This window comes from Nannospalax galili, unplaced genomic scaffold (genome assembly GCF_000622305.1).
Source record: "Nannospalax galili isolate Female #2095 unplaced genomic scaffold, S.galili_v1.0 scaffold286, whole genome shotgun sequence".
In the NCBI taxonomy this organism is placed as follows: Eukaryota; Metazoa; Chordata; class Mammalia; order Rodentia; family Spalacidae; genus Nannospalax; species Nannospalax galili.
In genome coordinates, this window is record NW_008359442.1 from 5,589,514 (window position 1) to 5,602,372 (window position 12,859).

A 12,859-nucleotide genomic window follows, 5' to 3' on the forward strand; every position below is an offset into this window, starting at 1 on the left:
CCACAGTGTCTTTTTCATAGTTATCAAAAATAAAAAGAAATCGCATTCACTTCAGGCATATATAAAGACTCTGATTCCTCACTGTGTGGCTCTAAGGAGTGGGCGTCAACTTCTTTCAGCCATTTGGACTTCAAACATCTGTTTTGGGCATCCGGCCCCCTCATGTACCTTTCCAAACCTTTCTGTGATCTGATCGTACTTTGAGATGATGGCAAAAACAGCACTGAAATGGAATGAGGCAACCAGGGCTGGAACTTGTGTTCTAGCCCGCTTTAAAATGGCTGATCTAACCTAGTCTTTTTAATGTCATATTTTAAGGCAGCCTGATTTTCACTCAAATATACATACCCCTATGTCCTGAACTATGAAACCTTTTTTTTTGGAAAAATATCATTATTAAAAGTTCTGCAACAGTTGATTCATCACTGGTATAATTCAGAATTTAGCCACAAACTAAATTGCTCCCCTCCACCAAGAAGTTCTCAAGAACTTCTGTCTCCATAGATTAAAGAGGAGTTTTCTCCACTCCACTTAAAGTCCTTAAAATTAAAGCTAAATGTGTAGATAAGTGTTTTGCCTGTGCCTAACAATGGTCACTGCACTTGAATGGATGAGTTGCATAAGCTCAAAAATTATGATTATTATGTCTTTGATGATCAACAGAACAAGTGTACCTAAAGATGTTGACTTCTAAGAGAGGGCTTTCAAGTGTGTTCTGTGTTATAGGTCAGTCTCCATGGATGCCCTTGTACCCTGGCTGGAAGAAGTTGGCCAACTGCTCAGCGTGCATGTTCTCCAGCACTGCACTGTGAGGCTGCAGGATGGGCAGTCCCTCGTCCTTCTCCTCATCATAGTAGCTGTACATGTTCTTCATGTGCTTTGCCTCCCGAACAGTGATGATTTTCACAAAAGGCTCTTGGTTAGGTCTGGCACAATAGAAAAACCTGAAACTTCTGCCTCTCATGATGACTGGAGAGAAGTGTCTGCCTAAGTATATTTATATTATATGACCTATAGAGTCTGATTTGTGTCCCCAAATATCCTTCATTGTGGGTCTAACCACTAGACTCACCAAGAGTCCCGTTTCTGTAAGATACTGTCTTTCCTCCATCCAGTAGCCATTAATTCTCAAAAGTTCTTCAGATTTGGTTGAGATTTCTTACCTACTCCCCCATGAATATGCTGGGAGTTTTTTTTCTGGTTGCATAGGACTTATGGATGTTGTCATCATTGCTGGAAGTTCAGATGAGTCATTGCCTGCTGTCAGAAAGAATCTGTTTCCCTGTGGTCATCGACACCTTCTGGCTCTTATAATCTTCCCACCTCCTCTTCTGCAATGAACCATGAGACTTGGGTGGCAGAGGTTTGAAATAGGTGTCCTATTCAGAGATATGCACTTTGAAGCCCCTTGATCTCTGCACACTGGTAAATAGTAGGTTTCTGTATTAATCACCACCTGCTGCATAAGTAAATTTCTCTACTGAGATTTGAAAGATACATTTATCCTGTGTGTATAGGCTGCATTAAAGAAGGGTAATAGTCTCCATCTGCTGCAAAAAGCAGCTTGTTTGAATAGTGGTGAGAAGTACACTTGACTATAAATATAAGGATACATATTTAAAACATACTAAGACATTATGGAGCTGAAAGAAATGGCTCAGGGGTCAAGAGCACTGGCTGCTCTTACAGAGGACCTGAGTTCATTTGGAGCACCCACAGAGCAACTGAAAACCATTCATAATTCCAGTTCCGGGGGGTCCAATACCATCTTCTGACCTCCACAGGTGGACTTACATACACGCAAGCAATGCATTCACACACATAAAAAAATTTTTTTAAATATTAAAAAATAGAAATTATATTGATCTTTGTATGTGACAAAATAGACTTTTCTCTAGGATCTATAGCATCCACATTCATGTGTATTTGTGTATGTTTACAGTACACACAGGAGTTCTTTCCAATTGAGAGGGTCTTAATTCCAATTAGACCACTGTCAATTACCCTCAAAGTAAATGTTCCACTACTTCATGGATAGAGATTGTTTTCTGGGATGGCCATTGTGGTTTGTGTGCTTCACAGCTGGATAGGATCATTAATTAGTATTCTGCCTTAGCAATTTGCAAAGTGTCTTCTGATAACATAAGAAGTACTCTTCCACGTCAGTTCAAGCTCCAAGTCCTGGGAGACATTCAGTAGCTGTATCAATAGCCTATATCGTATTGGGAGTCACTTGAACTAGCCAAACCAACAACTCGAAGGGGAGTTTTTCCTGCCTGACTCTGTAATTTTGATATACAGCCCTCAGCTATACGTGTGTGTGTGTGTGTGTGTGTGTGTGTGTGTGTGTGTGTGCAGGTATGTGCATGTGAAGGCAGGTGTCCGTGAAAACTAGAAGATGACATTTGATACTCTACAGCTAGAGATACAGGTGGTTGAGAGTTGCCCAATGTGGGTGTTGGTTGTGGACTTTTCTCTCTGGATTTTGATTTTTAAAACCATCTGTTATTTATCTCTCCTATCTCTTCCTCTGTCAAATACTCCCTATTCTCTCTCTTGCCAAAATACTCCCATTCTCCCCATTTCCCCCTTGACAACTGCTATTTTCTGCTGCCCCAGCTCTTTATCCCCTTCCTGCTTCACCCCGTGGTTTCTTTCCATTTTCCTGGCTTCTGCTGTTACATCATGATTTACAGAGGCATCTAAGGTTATGGAGCTAAGATCCAAACATGCGAGAGAACGTGCATTGCTTGTTTTCTGCGTCATGTTGTTTCACTCAATATGAAATCCATTTACCTGTAAATTTCAGAATATCATTTCTCTTTGATGCTGAGTAGAATTTCATTGTATAAATTTATCACATTTTCATTATCCACTCATTGGTCAAGGCACATTTAGGTTGTATCCATTTCTTTGCTCCTCTAAAAAAAAGAGCAGTGACAGGGCTGGAGAGATGGCTCAGTGGTTAAAAGTACTGATTGCTCTTGCAGAAGACCCAGATTTGATTCCCAGCACCCACATGGTGGCTAAGAACCATCATTAACTCCAGTTTCAGGGGAATCCAATACCCTTGTCTGACCTCTGTGGCATTGTACAACACGGCTGCACTTGCACACATGCAGGCAAGACACATAAAATAAAAATAATAAACAAAATATTTTAAAAAGAGCAGTGAGAATTATAACTAGGCAAGTATCTCTCTAGTAGGATATTGAGTCCTTTGGGCATATGCCATGAAGTGGTGTAATCAGATCATGTTGTAGATTTGCTTTTATTTTTCAATAGTAGTCTACACTTATTTCCATAGTGGTTGCTGCAGTTTGCAATCCCATCAGAAGTGAATACAGGTTATCCTTCCACACTTTGTCAAGAGCATTTGTTGTTACTTATTCTCACTTTATTTTTCAAATGCATATTTTTATTGAATTTTTATACCTTTCATAAAGTAGATATTAATCATATTTAGACCCCTCTGCTGTCTGTACACCTCATAGACTGGCCCACAGGATTTCATGTATTCTATCATATTTGATAAAACATATCAAGTCAAGTGTGTGTACTCAGATGTCCCTGGGTGTGTTCTTCCACTGGAGCCCGATGTTAGATAGGTTCTAACATCAGTTCCTTAAAGAATTCAACTCTTGCTCAGCTAGCATTGATCAGCTGTCCATATAACCTCAGCTAAAGTGGGGGCGGGGGGGTCTCCTTCCCATTTCCCAGCTCTATGCTGGTTTTCTCTGATTGTGTTTACATGAATCTTTTGCATGCTGTCATATTGCTGTAAGTTCAGAAGAGAAAGTTCCTAAGAGACTGAAGAACTTTGCATCTTTATGGTTTGAACCACTCCTGGCTCTTACAATCTCCCCACTCCCCTGTAAGGTACCTGAGCCCTGGATGGGTAAAGTTTAATATAGGACACTTATCTAGGGACACATATTCTGAAGTCTTTTATTCTCTACATTTTGGTCAGTTGTCAACTTCTGTGTTTATTTCCCTTTGTTACACCGGGAATCTTTATTGGTGAGAGTTGAGATATGCATTAGTGTTCTCTCTGCTTCCAGTTCCATTATGTTCTGTGAGCCTTAGGTAAAGAGGTTCCATTGTGTCACTTAGGACTGGGCATTTCACATACTTTTATTCTCTGTGTGTGACAAGTTGTAGAATTCTATAACAGTCTCATTTGTTACAAAAGGAAGGTATTTTTCATGAGTGGTGACTGGAATACTTCCCTGTAAATATAAGAATTCATATTTACCATGCAAAAAGAAATTATGTTTGTCTAGGCATGTGACAAATATTTGTTCTCTTGATCTTAGCCATTATTAATGGAGTAAGATGAAATCTTTAAGTGGTTTTGCATTTATTTAATTACTAAGCATGTTTACACTGCTTAAATTGTTTATTAGCCATTTTTATTTCTTTTGAGGAATCTCTCTTTAGATCTGTCACCCATTTGCTTAGTGGGTTTTTTGTTTGAGTCTTTGTTTTTTGAGTTCTTTGTTGAGTTCTTTATTGAAATTAACCCCCTATCAGATGTACAACTGACAAAGATTCTCTCTACTCTGCGGGCTTTCTCTTCACTTGATTGTTTTTTTTTTTTCCGCTTTTATATACAAAAGATTATAAGTTTACTGAGGTTCCTTCTGTCAGTTATTGACCTTAATACCTGACCAACTGAAGCCTGAATCAAAAGTCCTTTCCTGCACCTATATCTTATGGGGTACTGTCTACAATTTCTTCAAATATTTTCAGCATTTCAGGGTTTAAATTGAGGTATTTGATTCTTTTGGGGTTGATTTTTGTAGAAAGTGATGGATACAGGTCAAATTTCACTCTTCTACACAGAGTTAGAGTTTGTAGAGCACCATTTATTGAAGCTGTGTTGATTCCTCCATCTGAATTTTTGCCATCGTTGTCAAATATGAGGTTACTGTAATTGCGTATACTCATGTTTGGGTCTTCAATTTTGTTTCATTGATTTACCTACCTGTTTTTATGCCAGTACCATGTTTTTAATGACTTAGGTTTGCAATATATTCTGAAATTTAATATGGCAATCACTCCAGCATTTCTCTTTGTGCTCAGTATTTCCTTGGCTATCCAGGATCTTTTGTCTTTCCATATGAATTTTATAATAATTTTTCTTATTTCTGTGAAAAATGTCATGGGGACTTGATTGTAATTCTATGGACTCTATTAATTGCTTTTGATGGGATGTTCATTTTCGCAAAAATATTTCTACCTATTCATGAGCATAGGATGTCTTTCACATAAAGTTTTCATTGTGGAAATCTATAATGTCTTTGGTTATGTTTATTCATAGATATGTTTGAGGCTATTTTGAATGGAAATGCTTCCATGATTTTATCCTTTGACTGCTTGTTATTGGTATATAGAAAGTCTACTGATTTTTGTAAATTGATTTTGTGTTCTTCCAATTTGTTGACATGTTGGTCATTTCCAGGTGTTTTATGGTGGAATTTTTGTGATTTTTATGTATAACAATAAATCATCTGCAAATACAGTTAATATGACCTCTTCTTTTCCAATTAGTACAACTTTAACTTCCTTGTCTTGTCTTATTACTCTAGCTAGACTTTCAAGCACTATATTAAAGAGGAGTATGAATAGTTGACAATCTCATCTCATTCCTGGTTTTAATGGGAATATTTTAATTTTTCCATTTAGAATGATGTCGGCTGTTGCTTTGTTGTTTATAGACTTAATTATGTTGTGGTATGTTCCCTACAGTTCAATTACCTCTATCACTTTTATTATCAAGGCATGTTGGATTTTGTCGAAGGTCTTCTCTGCATCTGTTGAGATAACCTTGTAATTTTTGTCTTTAAGTCCATTTGTATGATTTTTTTTACATTTATTGTTTTACATATGTTGAAGCATCCCTACATCTCTGGAATAAAATCAACCTGATCGTGGTGGATGACCTTTTTCATATGCATTTGTATGTAATTAATGACTATTTTATTGAGAATTTTTGCCTCTGGGCTCATAAGGGATATGGGCCTACAGTTTTCTCTTTTTGGTGCCTCTACCTGATTTTGTCATTACAGTAATACTGGAGTTTGGCAGTTCTCCCTCTCTTTATATCTTTTTTTTTTTTTTTCTTTTTTGAGACAGGGCCTCCCTGTAGGTCCAGCTGTCCTGGAAATCACTATGTAAACCAGGCTGGCCTTGAACTCACACAGATCCACCTGCCTCTGCCTCCCAAGTGCTGGGATTAAACTCTTTATATCTTTTAAAATAATTTAAACAGTTTAGATTGTAGATCTTATTTGAAGACCTGAAAAAATTCTGCATGAATCCATTTGGACCTGGATTTTTTTTTGTTTTTGGGAGGGAGGCTATGTATTACTGTTTTGATCTCTTTATTTTTATGTATCTGTTTAAACTGTTCTTCTTGATTTAACATTGGTTGCACCATTGAAATAGAAATATGTTCATTTCTTTTAAATATTACAAAGTACTAGATTATAGTTTTTTATGAATTAACTTACAATGTTCTGGATGTCTCTGGTGCCTGTTTTAATGTTTCGTCAATTTGACTATGATTTTATAGACTTGGATTTGCTCTTTCTTTATTTGGTTAGATGGGATGTTTCTTTATGTTGTTTATCTTTTCTTATGTAATTATCTCATGGATTCATTGATACTTTGCATTGTTTTTTTATGTTTCTATTTAATTGATTTCTGATTTTGTTTTTATTATTTCTTGTTTGCTGGGTTATGATTTGTTTTTTTCTTGTTTTTCCAGTTCTTGAATTATACCATTAAGTCATTTACTTGTTATCTTTCAGATTTTTGAATGTAGGTGTTTAGAGTTATAAACTTCTCTCTTAGGAGTGCTTTTCATGTGTTCCAGAGATTTTGTTGTGTTATATTATCATTTTCATTTAGTTCTAGGAATATTTGTTTTCCTCTTGATTTCTTATTACACCCATTCATCATTCAATAGTGGTTTTTTAATTATTTATTTAATAACCATATAATTAGAAGAAGCATTTCATTACAACAGCATTGACCTATTCAATAACAATTTCCAGAACGAAGATGCATCTCTGTCAAAATTCACTGTAAATTTTTAGGTTTACAGTTGAATTAATGCAGTTATAAAATATTGTACTCAGTATAAACCCTATAAGACATAAAATTAAATGAGGTTTTAACCTTTAACAAAGATCTCCATTTCATTATTGAAATACACAGTTTCATACCAAAAAATTCATTTTTAATTCAATTGACACTAAGTTGTTTGCATATGCATTTCTAATCTCTATATATCAGATTATTAGTAGTCAGTCACTTTCTGAGTTCCTTGGTGTCTGAGCATGGATATAAAGTCATCAAGTATATTTCAATGGTAATAATTTTCACATATACTAACTATTGACAAGCAAATTTTTATGCCTTGAAGAATTATCATTTTTAAATTTTTTTTAGATTTAATAACCACTTAATTAGAAGAAGAATTTCATTATGGCTTCAACATATTCAGTAACACACTCGAGAGTGAGGATATGAGGATACATCTCTTTCAAAGCTGTTGTAAATATTTAGGTTCACAGTTGAATTAATACAGTTATACAATAATGAACTCAGTATTAACCCTATAAGATATAAAGTTGAATGAGTTTTTACCCTTTAAAGAAGATCTCCATTTCATTTTAAAATATGCTGTTTCCTACATTTTAATATTATTTTTTAGAAGAAGCATATCATAACAGCTTTAATATGCTCAATAACAGTTGCCAGAGCAAAGATACAGCTCTTTTGAAAGTGACTATAAAATTTTTCAGTTCTTTGTTGAATTAATACTGTTATACAATATTGAACTCAGTATAAGCCCTGGAAGACATTAAATTTAATGAGTTTTTAACCTTTTAAAAAGATCTTCATTTCATTATAAAATATACTGTTTCTTACAGAAAGGCTCACAGTTTTTGCTACTAACTATGAGATTTTGGTGCATGCGTCTCTAATCTGTATGTGTCTGATTATTACTAGTCATAATCGGTTGCACTTGGATCCTTGGTGGCTGTGTATGTCTAGAGTCATTGGATAGATTGGATAGATTTCAGCTTCCACCTTCCACCTCAAATATAATACATTTAAAAAACTTTGTTGATTATTTTTGTGTGTGCATATCACACAGAACATCCAAAACCATCTTATTCACCCACTTCCCAGATGGAACCCTCCCATAGCCTCCCTCTCCCCACTAGAGCTCTTATACTCTGTCATCCCTGCTACTGTCTGCTGTGTTTTTTGGCACCCCCAGCCATTCCCAACTACTAGTCCATCTGGTGAATCTAATCATCCTATCTAGAGGTCTTTGTTTTACGAAGGTCAGCTGTTCCTCATCTAGCAGCAATGAGTTGTCAATATTCCTTCAAATAAGACTGGGGTCTGCTGTGCATTTTCCCAATTCTATGCTGGGTTACTATCTGGGAGTCCCTTGGGCCACCCTGGCCAACAACTCAAAAGAAGGTATCTCCTATCTGGCATTGTTCCTTGTTTTGTAGCCTTTAGCTATGCATATGGACTCTTAAAAATTTTTATTTGCCTCTTTAATCTTTGGTTATACTTTCCTTTCGGGTATTTAAGGCCAAACAGTTGGCCCAGATACACCAATTTATTTTTACTCTTAAGGTTGTTTGAGGATCTGTACCTCAGTGGTTACATGGGGTCGGGAGGAGCCCCGCCTCCTTTCTTTTATGAGTTCCTTCTATGTGAAGATAAGTCAAAGGTCCTACTCTATCATGGCTGACTTCACTTGGAAGCATGGAGGAAATATTTCCCCTGTGTTGACCCTCCTCTTTGTAGACTGGACACTGGCTCAAGTCCATCTCGTGGGGTGTCCTCAGCCTCCTTGACCAAGAGGACAGGTGACCCACTAAAATTACAGGATATTTTGGGAGATGCTCATAGCCCCCTGGAACTAGTTGACCTAGGAAGGCAAGGAGCAAAAATTGTCATTTATGTCCCTCTGACCAAATTAATATAGGCTTCAAATTATGCCTCTTAAGCATCCAAGATGATTAGTTCCACCAGTCTGGTACTTATAATTACTGTGTGCCACATAGGTAAATCTTGGGCAATGACCACTTGTTCTGAGATACACTTTGCCTAGACATATATTTCTTGATTTGGTATGTATAATTTGTCAGTAGGTTTCTGGAGTAATATTGCTCCCTCTCATATTTAAAACTAGCTAGGCACTATTTATCTCTCTCACTGTCTCACCCCTCCATCATGGTTTGTCCAATTAAGGTGGCCCCATTTTTCACCTTTCTTCCTTGATACTACACTTCTCCTATGGTCCTACCTTTCTTGAGCTCCTTCTTTCCCTTTTCCCCTAGGTTCATGTCATGTACGTCCTTGTATACTGTCCCTTCCCCCCTCCCTTAAACTAATCCAATTTTTAACCATATCTCACTTAATAACGCTTGTTTCCTACTGTTCTTCTCTTTCGGGTTCATTCTTTTCCCTTACCTCCCTGGTTCCTTTCCAGTATCCTGGTTCTTGTACTTATGTCTGGATACATACTCATTTATCAGGATTTGGTTCTAGGATCCACATATGAGGGAGAACATATGTCAATTTTTTTTCTGAGTCTGTGTTACTTCACTTAGTATAAGTTTCTAGTTACATCCATTTACTTGCAAATTTCATGATTTCATCTTTCTTTACTGCTGAGTAAAACTCCATCGTATAAATGAACCACATTTTCATTATCCACTCATTAATTGAGGGACAATTAGGTTGATTCCATCTCTTAGCTATTGGGAAAAGAGCAGCAACAAACATGGATGTACAAGTGTCTCTGCAATAGGATGAGTTCTTGGGGTATATGCCAAGAAGTAGTATAACTGGGTCAAATGGTAGGTTCATTTGTAGTTTTAAAAGAGTTCTCCACACTGCTTTCCACAGGGGTTGAACAAATTTGCAGGCCCACCAACAGTGGATGAGCATTCCCTTTTCCCCACATCCTCCCCAACATTTGGTATCATTTGTTCTTTTGATCTTAGCCAGTCTGACCAGAGTAAGATGAAATCTCTAAATGGTTTTAATTTGCATTTCCCTAATGATTAGTGATGTTGAACATCTTTTAAGATGCTTCATAGCCATCTTTACTTATTCTTTTGAGAACTCTCTGTTCAGGTCCTTAGTCCATCTTTTCGTTGGGTTACTTCTTGCCCTAATTCTCTACTTTTTGAGTTCGTTATATATTCTGGATATTAAACCTCTGTCAGATGTGTCGCTGATGAAGATTTTCTCCCATTCCCTTCACTTCCCTGATTGCTTCCTTTGATGTACAGAAGCTTTTTAGTTTAATGAGGTCCCATTTATTGATTCTTGATCTTGTTTCTTGAGCAATTGATGTCGGTTTAGAAAATTAATTCCTATACCTTTATCTGTAGGTCTTTGCCAATGTTTTCTTCTAACAGTTTCAGACTTTCAGGCTTTACATTGAGATCATTGATCCATTTGGAATTGACTTTTCGGGAAGGTGAAAGATAATGGTTTAGTTTCATTCTTCTGCAGGTGGAGACCCAGTTTTGCCAGTATCATTTCCAGAATGTGTTATCTTTTCTCCAGTGAATGTCCTTGGCCCCTTTTTCAAATATCAGGTGGCTGAAATTGCATGTACTCATATTTGGGCTTCAAATTTGTTCCATTGATCTATGTGTCTATTTTTTTTGCCAGTGCCATGTTGTTTTTATGACTATAGCTCTGTAATACAGCTTAAAATCTAGTATAGTAATCCCCCTGGCATTGCTCTTAGTGTTTTGGCTACCTGAGGACTTTTGCGGTTCCATATGAAATTTAGGATTTTTTTTTTTTCCAATACTGTGGAAACTGTCATGGGGATTTTGATTGGCATTGCATTGAATCTATAAATGGCTTTTCCTAGGATGGTCATTTTCACAATAATAAATCTTCTAATCCATGAGCATAGGAGGTCCTTCCATCTTCTGATGTCTTCCTCAGTCTGTTTCTTTAAAGATTTAAAATTTTCATTGTAGAGGTCTTTAATGTCTCTGGTCAGGTTTTTTCCGAGATTAGATAGATAGATAGATAGATAATTTCATAGTAGAGATCTTTAATGTTTTGGTCAGGTTTATTCTGAGATATTTTATTTTTTTGCAGCTATTGTGGAGTGTTTCCATGTGCTCTTTCTCTGTTTGCTTGTTATTGGTATATAGAAAGGCTACAGACTTTTGTAGGTTAATTTTGTAACCTGCCACTTTACTGAATGTGTTAATAATTTCTAGGAGTCTTCTGGTGGAATTTTTGACTTCTCTTAGATATAATGTATCATCTGCAAAAGTGATAATTTGATCTCTTCCAATTATTACTCTTTAATTTACTGCTCTTGTCTTATTGCTCTTGCAAGAGTTTGAAGCACTATGTTAAAGAGAATTGGAGATAGCAGACAACCTTGTCTGGCTACTGATTTCAATGGAAATGCTTCCAGGTTTTCTCCATTTAGAATGATGTTGGCTATGGGTTTGTTATAAATGACCTTAATTATGTTGAGGTATGTTCCCTCCAGTCCAGTTCCCTCTAGGACTTTGAACATAAATGCATGTTGACTTTTGTCAAAGGCCTTCTCTACATATATTGAGATGACCATATGGTTCTTGTCTTTAAGCCCATTTATATGATTTATAACATTTTTTACTTACATTTTTTACATATATTGAACCATCCCTGCATCTCTGGGATAAAGCCGACTTGATCATGGTGGATGATCTTTTTGATGTGTGTCTGTATGCAGTTTGCAAGTATCTTGTTGAGAATTTTACACCTATTTTCATTAAGGGTATGGGTCTATAGTTTTCTTTTTCGGTTGTGTCTTTACCTGGCTTTGGTATTAGAGTGATGCTGGATTCATAGAAGGGTTTTGGAAGTTCTCCCTCCATTTCTATTTTTTGAATAAATTAAGTAGTATTGGATATAGATCTTCTTTAAATCTCTGATTGAATTCTGCCATAAATCCATCTGGTCCTGGGCTTTTTTAGTTGGGAGGTGTTGTATTACTGTTTCAATTTATTTTTGTGTTGTGGGTCTGCTTAAGCTGTTAATCTCTTCTTGGTTTAATTTTGGTAGTTCCCATGCCTTTAGATATCCATCCATTTCTTTTAGGTTTTCAAATTTAGTAGCATATAGGTTTTTAAAGTATTCCCTTATAATGTTCTGTATCTTTCTGGTGTCTGTTGTGATGTTTCCCCTTTCATCTCTGATTTTGTTGATATGGAGGTGCTCTTCTTTTTTTGGTTAACTGGCCTATGGTCTGTCAATCTTGTTTATCTTTTCAAGAACCAGCTCTTGGATTCATTGATTCTTTGTATTGCTTTCTTTGTTTTCATTTCATTAATCTTTGACCTGATTTTTGTTTTTACTTCTTGTCTGCTGGGTTTGGGTTTCTTTGTTGTTATTTTTCAACTGTCTTGAGTTTCAACGTTGTCATTTTTTTGTGTTCTTTCCAATTTTTTGATATGTCACTTAGAGCTATAAACTTCCTTCTAAGGACAGCTTTCAGCATATCCCAAGAGCTTCTGTTGTGTTGTATTGTCCTTTCCATTTAGTTCCAGGAATACATTTATTTCTTTCTTAATTTCTCATTTGACCCATTCATCATTCATGAGTGTGTTGTTTAATCTCCATGTATTCATGTGGTGACTAGGGTTTCTTCCAGTGTTGTTTGTAAACTTTATTGCATTGTGGTCTGATAGAATGCATGGAATTATTTCAATCTCTTTGTATTTGTTGAGGTTTGTTTTGTGCCCCAGTATATGGCTGATTTTGGAGAAGGTTTCATGGGGTGCTAAATAGA

The 12,859-nt window shown here is 36.3% G+C and overlaps 1 pseudogene; it reads right to left on the reverse strand.

The window, feature by feature from the left end:
* Window positions 1-330: 330 nt before the first annotated feature.
* LOC103725782 lies at window positions 331-964 on the reverse strand (annotated as a pseudogene).
* Window positions 965-12,859: the final 11,895 nt, after the last annotated feature.